Genomic DNA, 12272 nt, shown 5'->3' on the forward strand with positions numbered 1-12272 from the left:
GATGCAGCAGGGAAGGCCATTGTCCATCCCCTCCGCCAAGCATCCTACAAAGGTTTGGCATACTGAGCCTTTGGTAACCGCTACAGAAACTGGCTGCACCTACAGAGCAGAGCACACAGGCGATGGCCCTGGAGACCCCAGAGATGGTGGGAGAGCTTCAGGGGGCTGAGTGTCCTGCCACAGCCGAGGGGACGATGGAGGCAGCAGCATTCAGGTGCCCATATTCCGGCGGTCGTGTGCTGCAAACTCATGGCCACCTGCAGATGTGATTGTGTTCAGGTGACATACTGCTATGACACAGGATTTGCACCCCACAAAATTATATAAATATATTTAGGTTGATCAGTGCTCATTACACTGGGGATAAGTTTTAACGCTTAGTCATTTTTGAAAAAAAGAAATCCCCTAGATTCCTGCTAAAATTCTTGTGACCAAGATAGTGATGTCCATGCTTATTCCCTAATGGGCCTACAGTACCGTTTGCCCTGAGCATCATGGAAAAAGAACTGGAGGCACATCTCTGGAAACTATGATTGGGTGGTATTTTCAGACTTCTGGTCGACCTCTGCTGTGTGGCCTATGGACTAAGAAGGCATTCTACCCACTGGGACTGATGCTGCTAGCCTCTCTGTTCCAGGTTTGTCCAGAGCCTTTTTTCATTGAGATAAACAGGAAAATCAGACCCTTTCTTAAAACACTAGACAAAAAAAAAAGCAAAAAACCCATAAATGTATAGTTTTTTTTGTTTTTTTTTTTACGGCCTCAACAAAGGCAGGTAGAGACAAGAATACATATTTATACAGAACGTTTTTTGACAAAATAGAAAAGGACCTTTGAGAGTTCCAATTTTATGATTTGCTTAAGAAACAAAAAAGCTAAAGCCTCAGCCACAGTCTCTATTGAAAAAGAACAGAAAAGAAGAAAAAAAAAATCAGAGAAGAGGAACTAGTTGGAAAGTAGAGTGAATGCTGGCTTCCCTGGGCCCACTCAAGCCTGTCACCATGGAGACTCCTGAAGGTTCCAGGAATGACTCACTCAATTCGCTGGTGGAGACTTTGAAATGGAAGCAACACCGCAGCACAAAGGCAAACTTAGTCTGCAGCCCTTGAAGAAGGAGCCTTTGACTTCTGACTGATGCCCAGAATGCGGAATTTGGGCTGCAGCGCTGCTGACAAGATGCCCTTTGCTTCTTCTGGGTCCTCATTATGGCGGAGGGTGGGGGAGGGTTCTTGCCTCCAAGAGCAAAGGTCAAGAAAATACTTTCGCCTGGTTGCCTGGGATGGGGCTTTGGCACCACTGTGGGGGGAGCAGGGATGTAAAACCCGAGTGTGTGAATGCTGGGAAGGCAAGGCTGCCGTGCGGGGGGCTGAAGCCAGGGACAGGTGGCCCAGGATGGTGGCAGGGCGCTTTTCAGAAGCTCCAGGTTGGGGACAGGTAGTGCAGGCGCCGTGAGGCTGCTGAAGCTTGGTTCCAGGGCTGCCCCGGTGGCTGTGGGACACTCGATCACGTTAGGTTCTTCAGAACTCAGGGATGCAGGCGCCAGGCTGAGCGGCCTTGGACTTCACCTCCACCTTAGCAAGGATGTAAAGACAAAGAGCCCTGGGAGGAAGCTCAAAGGAAGCTGGTCTATGTGCAGAGTTATGTCTGCTGAACACCCCTGAAATCACCTCGGGGCAACCGTGGCACTGGGAAAACACCAGCCCGGGGTTCTGGGGAACCCACACAGAATGACCTGCATGCGCTCAGAGGCCTTCTCTCTCAAGAGCTTCCTTGCCTGTGTAGCAGATCCTCTTGCAAAAAAAGGCTACCCTGGGGTCACATGAGACGTGTGCGTTCAGTTGTGCCTGACTCTGCGACCCCAAGGACTGTAGCCCGCCAGGATCTTCTTCTTTGGATTCTCCAGGCAAGAATACTAAAGTGGGTTGCCATTTCCTCCTCCAGGGGATCTTCCCAACCCAGGGATCGAACCCACATCTCTGGCATTTCCTGCATTGGCAGGTAGGTTCTTCCCCACTGAGCCACTTGAGAAACCCATCCTGGGGGCCACATCAGTTCCCAAACTGGGGGGTGGGGTGGGACCAGTGTCCCCTTCAAGGGAACATCCAGGGGTCCCAGCCCCTGCAGGCACATTGGTCAGGCTGGCCGTCCCCTCCATCCCACCCTCCTCTCTGGTTACAGCCAAGACCACCAGCCACGGAGGGAAAACTAAGGAGGGAGAAAACCTCCTGGGGTCAGGCCCAGGCCTTGTCTCAGACTGAGCAAAAGCAGTGAGCCTGGGACTCTGGGGTTGCCCCCACCACGGTCATAAACCGTTCACCAGAATTCCAGGGTCTGAGATGCAAGGAAACGGTGCCCCTTTCTTCCCTCGAAGCGGAAAACCACAGGGAAGATGTGTATTTGTCCTCCTCCGCCCTGAATCGCCCTGGCCTGGGGGACCACACCTGCTGAACCAGGAGAATGAGGAAGAAATACAGGTCTGAGCAGAGACTCCTCTCAACGATTTATTCTGATTTCCCGACAAGTGAGTTAATTGGATGGGCCCCCGTGACAGACATTCCATACTCAGATTCATAGCTTTCTGCCAAAACAACATATTGTGTGCTGCTATATTTTCCGAGTCGGAACTGGGAGCTGACGTGGCTCCTGAGCAGTTTCATGTGGGAGAAGGGAGACAGGACGTGCAGAACAAAGACGGCTGCTTCAGACGTGACGGGTGGCCTGGCAAGAAGAGCCGGGGGCCTGTCCCCTGCCCTTTGCAGTGGCACATGCTCCTTTTGCCGTGTCCTTGTGGCTCTGCCTTTGTGGGGTTCAAGTTCAAAGGGAGACACAGAACAGAGGCTGGTTGGGGAGCCTCCCCACCTGGGGCCTCACTGCAGCCTGGGAAGGATGGGGGTTGTCTGGCAGGACCTCCGTGGGTGTGGCCGACACTCAGGGAGGGCAGGTCCCTGCCACGTGGTTCCGGCCTGTGTCTCCATCCAGTGTGCCCATGCAAGGCCCCTAGATTTTCCCAAAAGCACGGTGTCCCCCAGCTGCCACTTCCCCAGGGAGGCAGGGTCCCAGCTGCACAGAGTGAAGGGCCAGGGCAGGCTCAGGGCCGCATCTAGTGGGTTCCTCTCCCTTTCAGCAAAAATGTAACGGCTGCCTCCTGTGACGAGATATTACCTCCCCTCTGAAACATCTCTTCGTTTTCTGGTGTTTTCCATCCCTCCCCGTGTTCCTTCATCCATATGCCGGGGTCCTCAGCTCCCGCCAGTCCTGGCCCCTGCCCCGGCCCCTGCACCATCACGGAGCACTAAGCAGTGACGCCAAGGCCCCGGCTCTCCTCCCAGCGCTCGGGCTCCCCACCACTCTTCAGCCTCCGTGGCAGCTGCTGTCAGTCTTAGACAGGCAGAGAGAGACTGCTGCCTTCCTGGGAGATGGGGGTCTATAGACTTTGTTCACCATTCGGGCCCCAGAGTGCTCATCAGGGAGCAAGCAAATGCCACCCTGGAGTGCCCTTGAGACAGAAGGCACATGCACGACTCCACCCCAAAGAGCCCCCCAGGGCCCCCTCCCAGACCCCCCCCTGACAGTGTGGGCCACTGAGCTGTGTGGACTCCCCAAACTTCTGCTGTCACTGTTCTCACCTCCATGACCTCAGACCGCGCTCAGCCCCCAGGAGCACCTACTGGCGTCGTGTCCGGGCTCTAGTGACACTCCTCTCTGGACCCCCACCGCTCTGGACGCACCATCTTGAAGTCCTTGGGTTGTTGCCAGTGCTTCTTTAGGCTTTTTCATCACACTGGAAACCTCTCGAGGACAGAACCACGTCCTCTGTTTCTCTGATGGCTCCCAGGAAACTCCTTCTGTGGGCTCCTCCCACCACCTCTCTGAGATGCACCCTGTCAGGTCTCTTCCCAGTCCCCCCTTCCACTGGGCCTCTGGTTTGGGGGCTCAGTCCTCTCATGGTCCCTTCTCCCCTCTGAAGCCACGCTCACTCTGGGCTACATCAGCCATGCACAGCCGCCACCGCTGCCTCCAAGTCTCACAGTCCCAACCAAGAATGCTAACCCACATCTCAACTCCCAGCTGCATGGCTCTGCCTCAAAGCTCTGAGGTGACTCTGATTCAGTTTGTCATGAGCTAAGCAAATTATGTGTCTCTCCACCTGATCTTTCTCTGGTCTCACCTGTCTTGATGAATGGCTCCACGACCCACCCAGTCACCCAGAAACTTGGAATCCCCCGAGATTCCCCCACCCCAACCATCACCGTTGCTACTGCACCCAGCTCAACACCTCAGCTGCTCTTTTCAGACTCACCACAGGTCAGGACCAGAGATGGGCGCTAACTTAGACCATTTCCTTTTCTTCTCACCAGAAAGCTATCTATCAAGCACCATTTTCATCCCTAGCAAGCACCATTTTCATCCCTATCTTACAGATGAGGACACCAAGATTTAAAGAAGTGAAGAAATCTGCCCCAAGGCACACAAATGGCAAGTAGCGGCTTTGAGACCCAGATGAGCAGAACCCGGCGGAGACATACACATTTTCCTACATTCAGCCAGAACCTGTCCTTCTCGGGAGAGGACCCGCGAGGCAGAGGGCAGTCTTTCTATACAAGGCAAATGGGGCCTTCCCTGGAGGTCCGGTGGTTAAGACTCCGCCTTCCAATGCAGGAAGAGCAGGTTCCATCCTTGGTCAGGGGACTAAGGTCCCACATGCTGCAGGGTGCAGCCAAAATTTTTTTAACGGGGTAGGGGGTGGGCAAATGGTGCTTCCCAGCACCTGGTGACCAGACCCAGGCTCAGTAGAGCCTTCTCGCTCCCTCACCACACATGCCACCTGCGAGGGAACGGGCTCCAGAGCCACCAACAGTTACCACATTCTGCTAACTGCCCATCGAGTTTAAAATTCTTGTGTGAGTTATGATTATTCTGGCAAGGATGGTCAGTTGTGCTGAATTTCCACTGAGAATAAAAAGACGAGCTTGAAGTTCCAGCATGAAAGATCTAAATTTGAAAAAAAAAAAAAAAACCTAGATGCAGAGAGCTGGTGGACTGTGTATTCTCTTGTAAGGGGGCCTATGGGACCCCTCTCTCTCCTTTTAAATCCTTTTAAATGGCTCAGAGGGCTTCCCTGCTGGCTCAGTGGTAAAGAATCCACCTGCCAATGCAAGAGATGCAGGTTCCATTCCTGGGTCAGAAAGATCCCTTAGAGAAGGAAATGGGAACCCACTCCAGTATTCTTGCCTGGGAAGTCTCATGCACAGAGGAGCCTGGCAGGCTACAGTCCATGGGGTCAGTCACAAAGAGTCAGACACGACTTAACAACGAAACAACAACAGCAACAGACAACTCAGAGGCTTGGTATAACTGGAATGAGTTTAGAGGAACCAAAATGAAGATAGCCCTGCCACTAGACATGATCAGTTGTTTTTTTTAAAAAATTCATTTTATTGAACCATAGCTGATTTACAATGCTGTGTTAATTTCTGCTGTACAGCAAAGTGATTTATATATATATATATATATACACATACACTCTTTTTCATATTTCTTTCTATTTTAGTTTATTACAGGAAATTGAATATAGTTCCCTGTGCTATACAGTCGGCCCTTGCTGTTTATCCATTCTATATATAATAGCTTACATCTCCTACTGTGCTATACAGTCGGCCCTTGCTGTTTATCCATTCTATTTGTAATAGCTCACATCTCCTAATCTCAAACTCCCAGTCCATTCCTCTTCCACCTCTTCTCCCCCTTGGCAACTTCAGGTCTGATCTCTACATCTCTGAGTCTCTTTCTCTTGCATATGTTCATACTTTAGATTCCACATATAAGTGATATCATATGGTATTTGTCTTTCTCTTTCTGACTTACTTCACTTAGTGTGATAATCTCTAGTTGCATCCATGTTGCTGCAAGTGGCATTATTTCATTCATTTTTATAGCTGAGTAGTATTCCATTTATTGGAGAAGGAAATGGCAGCCCACTCCAGTGTTCTTGCCTGGAGAATCCCAGGGGCGGGGGAGCCTGGTGGGCTGCCGTCTATGGGGTTGCACAGAGTCGGACACGACTGAAGTGACTTAGCAGTATTCCATTTTGTGTATATACCCCATCTTCTTTACCCATGCATCTATTGATGGACATTTAGGTTGCACCTACGTCTTGGCTATTGTGAATAGTGTTGCTATGAACACAGGGGTGCGTGTATCTTTCGAGTCATAGCTTGGCCCAGGTATATGCACGGCGTGGCATTGCTGGACCCGTGTGGCAACTCCGTGTAGTTTTCTGAGTACCCTTCACACTGTTTTCTACAGTGGCTGCAGCGATTTGCATTCCTACTGACAGTGTAGGAGGGTTTCCCTTTTCACCAGAGGTTGCTGTTGGCCTGTAGGCATATTTGCCTTGGCACACATAGTGTTTCATGAAAATCCCGATTTCTGGCTTCTTTTGAAAAATCAGTTGGTATGCCAACCCCAGGCTCTCTGCCTCCATTGGCAAAAGCCTGGCTGGAGCAGGGTCAGCCGGCCTCCCTGGGAGGGTCCTGCACACTGCAGGTGGCCTCGGCCCCCAGCCAGCTTAGCTACTGATGTCATCTTCCTGACCTCCCCAGGGCTGTGAGTAGGTGACCTCAGGCGGCAGTAGGAAGGCCAGACTTTCAAAGGGGCACTTTCCACTTGCCCAAAATCTGAGCTGTGCCAAACTTTGTTAGGTAGAGTGTGGACCGCAAGCCTAATTCCTTTTGCCTTGAAGGGTCTGGTTTCCATACTCCTATTTTTTCCCTCCAGGCTTCCCAGGTGGCTCAGTAGTAAGGAATCCGCCTGCCAATGCATGAGATGAAGGAGACGCAGGTTCAATCTCTGGTTTAGGAAGATGTCCTAGAGAAGGAAATGGCAACTCACTTGCAGTATTCTTGCCTGGAAAATTCCATGGACAGAGGAGCCCAGTGGGCTGCATTCCCTGGGGTTGCAAAGAACCGGACATGACTGAGCAACTGAACACACACCACACACACACCACACACACCACACACACACACACACACACATTTTATTGCTCCAGAAAAACACAGCTAGATCAAGTGATCTTACCTACCTTCCGGGGAAATCAAAAGATTTCATCAGGTATTAAAGCACAAGCTTCTTTCTCAGAATCACCAACTTGGCTACACAGGATCACTCGATGATTTCTGCCTAATGAAAAATCCAGAGCAGGAGGCTGGGGTCTGACAGAGCCCGTTTGGCTATTTACTCCAGTGCTAATCACAGTCATGTTTACAGGAAAATGCCCTCATCGGCCTCCAGCAGCTCCAGCCACTCAGCCATGTGAGAGCTGTCTTCAAAGTCAATTGCCTGTCATTCTGCTGATTTATGTTGAGCAACTGCAAGGCCCCCTCAAGGTATTTGTAGCGGCTTGATGATTCCCAGCTTATAAAGTGGCAGTGGGCAGAATATTTCGGTTCAAATTCCCATCAGGACAGACTTTTAAATCCCCGGCTCTGCTGCTCGTATTTGCAATGTGAGCACTTTAGATAAGCAGAAACCGCCGAGCCCTAAATGCTGAGGGGAAAGTGCAACCTGGGTGTCTTCAAATAGAGCCTGAACCCAAATCTTCTTTCAGACTTTGGCTGGAAAGGGATTCCAATGGTCTTTTAAAATCGTGATCGCATATGCCTTTTCCCAAGAAATCCTGAAAACAGAGGCTGGTTGAGAGCTATCAGATAAGATTAGAGGAGTCTGAATGCCTTTCCCTTCCCTCCCACCTGCATTCTTATGCTGCAGCCAGCAGAATCTGACTTCTTTGGAATAGCTTGCCCTCTGAAAGAAGCAAAATAAAAATATAACTGAAAAGGGTGACCTAGAGCTTCCCAGGTGGCACTGGTGGTAAAGAATGTGCCTGCCACTTCAGGAGACGAAAGAGACATGAGCTTGATCCCTGGGTTGGGAAGATCCCCCTGGAGGAGGGTATGGGAACCCACTCCAGTATTCTTGCCTGGAGAATCCCATGGACAGAGGATCACAGAGGGCTACAGTCCATATGGTCACAAAGAGTTGGACACATCCAAAGCAACTGAACATATGCACATCAAATGTCTAACTCTTTCATTTCTAGTTTAGCTTCCATTTTAATAGAGTGGAGCCTCCCTTCTGATCCCATTCTCTCTCAACCTCTTTTCCACCCCATAGAAAGTGCTAGAAGGATCCAGATCCCAGGAAGCCAGCCTTCCTCTGCTAATGCTGGGAGGTGAGACAGTAGGTTCTTACTGAAACTCACCCAGCGTCCTACAGGGAAACCTTCCAAGCTTTGTCCCAGCAGGGAGTCATCGAGAGGTGAAAATGGATTCATCTTTTATGTTCTCCCATCTTGCATTTGGAAGTCAGACACCCATGATTTATGGATTGCCTACGGCTTATATTGCCTGTATTTCTGCATTGCTAGTTCGCTGGGATAATAAAGTTTCACAATGTTAGGGCTGCAGGGAGATTTAGAGATCTTGTTCTCTGGGTAAAGAAACAAGTCTGGTGATGTCCCCTAAATCAGTAGAGCCCAAGGATCCTTAAAAACCCACACATGTGAGAGACTGAGTCATCTGAATTGAGGCTGACTCCAAAGGATGCTCCATTGATTCATCTCCCTGTCATCCTTCTCCAGCTCCCACTTAGAGAAAGTGTGTATTTCTTCCATTTGGAAAAAGACAGCTCAGCCACGCCACGTCTTTACCCTCATTCTTCTCTTTATATCCCAAGTGTCTCTTCCCATGTTTCCATCACCTGCCCAATGTGGCCAGTTCCAAACTAGCTCCCTGCTTTTGTGCCTAGATGGATGCTTTTCTGAAGCTTGTTCTAGACCAGTTTTCACAGCCTCCTCTCGGTTGGGTCCTTCAGCTCCTGAAACCCGGTTCCCTGCTGCCTGGCTGTAAATTGTTATGCCTTGGAAGTGCCACTGGGTGGCAATATTTCAGAGTATTCCTGAGCCGGCGACGTGGCTCTGGGCTGGGCTGGTGGTTTGTCTTGAGCAGAACAAACCCAGCCAGTCTGGCTGTGTGAACAGGCAGAGCAAAGAGGCTTACCCTGATGCTCGAGAAATTGAGGATGAGATATTCCAGAGTTGAGGGCACAGGTCTGACTGCTGTTTGTATTTTCAGAGCTTGCTCGAGCCACAAAACTGACTCCTGCCCTCCTTCTAACAAAGGACCTTCAAATCCCAAGGCTATTAGGGAGGTGTCCTCGAAAAGAATGACCATAACCCTCTGCCCTCCCTGTTATGATTTTTCAACCAATCATCAGGCCCTGATTCATCCATGAAAACAACAACCGAAGGGGAAAAGGCGGCCCTTGTGAGCGTTGTGTGTTTGCTGGACAGGAGGGTAATGGCTTAATCCTTCTAATGGCCTTGGTCGCTGCAGGATATTAGCTATTAGAAGAGTCTGCTGCAAGGGGGGCCCTGGGGAAGGTAGGGCCGGCCATCTGCTGATTACAACACACCCGAGGAACAGAAAGAACGTTTAAAGAGACACTGTCTGTCTCCTCAGACACACATAATTGCTTTGTCATTTAAAAGGTCCATGTAGGGCTTGAGTTTTAGCATCCAAATTATTTGCATGGCTCAGACTAAATGCAAGGGCGCTGACTGGAGACACTCCCAGGAACTGTTTGTTTCCACCCCTCTCGCTTTCTGAACAGAACTTCTCTGGGGACGACAAGGAATGTGGGCTAACACGCTTAAGCATTTACATCATAGGCTGGATTCTGTGGAAGTCAAACCAAATGTTTTTATTATAAACAAGTCAGCCTGAGACTGAACTGTGAAGGACCCATTTGATTTCCAGGCCTCCCGCCCCAGCCCCGGGCTCCTCGCAGGAAAGAGTCCCTGCATGCCTGGCCTCCTTCAGTTCCTCTCTAGTTCCTCTAGTTCCTTTCTCATTTATTTTAGTTACATTTCACTTTCCCTCCCAGGCCCGAGAGGAAACAAAAGGAAAGGAGCTCACCTGGAGTGTCAGAAAGTCACAGGAGAAGGCAGGTCTTCTCTGGGAAAGCTGGGAGCAGGCAGCCTCACCACCCAGGTGGTCGAGGCCAGGATGGAGAGGTGAACAGGTAGATCTCTGGCTTCTCCTCCCAGCCAGACCCTGCTCAATACAGCGACACCTGTTGTCACATCCAGGAATTTTATACCTCAACTCAGTGAGAAGGCGGAGAAGGCAATGGAACCCCACTCCAGTACTCTTGCCTGGAAAATCCCATGGACGGAGAAGCCTGGTAGGCTGCAGTTCATGGGGTTGCTAGGAGTCGGACACGACTGAGCGACTTCACTTTCACTTTCCACTTTCATGCATTGGAGAAGGAAATGGCAACCCACTCCAGTGTTCTTGCCTGGAGAATCCCAGGGACAGGGGAGCCTGGTGGGCTGCTGTCTCTGGGGTTGCACAGAGTCGGACATGACTGAAGCAACTTAGCAGCAGCAGCAGCAGTGAGAAGGAAGATGTGGAGGATGGAAGTGCTGATGGTGGTGTTTAGTCGTGAAGTCGTGTCCGACTCTCTTGCAACCCCGTGGACTGTAGCCCACCAGGCTCCTCTGTCCATGGGATTCTCCAGGCAAGAATACTGGAGTGGGTTGCCATGCCCTCCTCCAGGGGGGTCTGCCCAACTAGGGATCAAACCCACCTCTCTTGCTTGGAGGATGTAGTTATTATCAAATGCATCCTGTCATTGCACAGAATCAAGCATCTGCTCTCTGCATCCAGAGAATGTAGAACCTTAGGGAGACATAGCTCCAGAACACTGAGGGGCAAGTGCTGCCCGTGTGAGGGGCATGGGCGGCATGGGCTGTCCTATAAATGTCCCAGGCAGTAGGGGGTGCAGGTGTCCAAGGAAATGATGAAGTCAAGGAAATCTCAAAGGAGAGGTGAGACTGGAGTTGGACCTTGAAGGAAGAGTAGACTTAGCCAACAGAGGGGAGGAGGAGGGTATTCCTAATGGAGACCTTGCACGAACACAGTGTAGAAAGCAGGAACGTTCAAGAATAAGAAAGCACCCTGTGTGGCTGCCGCTGAAGGGTCTGAGAAGCACACTAGGAGAAAGCGCAGAAGAAGCAGGCACAGGTCAGATCTGGAATCTCTGCAGTTGGTATTTTTAGACTGCAAGGAACAGTCACTTAATTCACCTGAAGTGACGGAGTTGAATCTAAGATGTGACGGGTAAGGACAGGAGGGCAGGACACAGTCCTGTCTCCAAGGAGAGCAGGACAGCCACGGTGCTGAGCTCCACAAGACAGGAGAAGGGTGTGGGAACAGAGTGTTTGAAGGTCCAGATTATTCACAGAAAAATTGAGGGATAGTGTGTCCAACAGGGGCTCCCAGGTGGTGCTGGTGGAAACAAACCCGCCTGTCAGTGCAGGAGATACAGGAAACATGGGTTCAGTCCTTGGGTCAGGAAGAGCCCTGGCAACCCACTCCAGTATTCTTGCCTGGAGAATCTCATGGACAGAGGAGCCTGGTGGGCTACAGTTCATAGTGTCACAATGAGTTGGACACGACTGAAGTGACTTAGCACACACACAAGTGCAACAGATCAGAAGATGATTTCCACTGAAAGGATAGGTTATTACTCACAGTTCCTAAGAGGACGGGCACACCACAGCACACAGGGCCTCACGGGGAAGCACCAGGGCTGGAGGGGTTGCAACAGGGAGCAGGGACAGGAGCCTGTACTGTGGTGTATGCAGAAGGAGCAGGTGAGGAGGGCTGAGTGGGTTTGGGATTGGCTGGTTTGAATCATTTCAGCAGCCCCTGGGCTGTAGAGTTGTCCCGAGGTGTGTGGTCCGTGGGTGTCCTGGGGTGGTTGGGACAGGGAACTAGTGGCCGGGGCAGAGTGTGAGAGCCATAAAGAATTGGCGGGGCATGGGCTCTGGGTTTGTTGGTTTGCATTCAGAAAGCATGTTCTTGGATGGGTCGTTTGGCAGCTCTAGGTCTTGGCTAAGCCTAGCAGAGGCATTCCCTGCAGGGCCCGCAAAGCCCCAGACATCAAAGCATCAGGATATAGAAAATTAGACATGCATGGTTATGACACCAGGGGATCATTCAGGACCTCATGTGGCTTGAGCAGTTTGGTCATCCACCCCTGTGGCTGCCACTGCAGTTCCAGGTTGCCTGACTCAGGCTCAGCCCCTTATTGACTCTCCTCCACTGCCCTGTCTGGAGTCAGACTCCCAGGAAAGGACCAGATTGGTGCAGTGACCTCTGTCCAGCATAACTGTTCCCATTGGGCAGGTCTTTCTGCCAGGCCAC

The 12272-nt window shown here is 51.0% G+C and overlaps 1 long non-coding RNA gene across 1 annotated transcript; it reads right to left on the reverse strand.

Annotated features, from left to right (window-relative positions):
- Positions 1-731: 731 nt before the first annotated feature.
- On the reverse strand, positions 732-9927 carry LOC147361590 (uncharacterized). Its single transcript, XR_015137586.1, has 2 exons — positions 7085-9927; positions 732-6867 (listed from the first exon to the last, which is right to left on the reverse strand). It is a non-coding gene; the product is annotated as an uncharacterized LOC147361590 (long non-coding RNA).
- Positions 9928-12272: the final 2345 nt, after the last annotated feature.

Source organism: Bos grunniens, chromosome 12 (genome assembly GCF_055505025.1).
Source record: "Bos grunniens cultivar Pamir isolate PY7600 chromosome 12, Bosgru_T2T1.0, whole genome shotgun sequence".
Taxonomy (NCBI): Eukaryota; Metazoa; Chordata; class Mammalia; order Artiodactyla; family Bovidae; genus Bos; species Bos grunniens.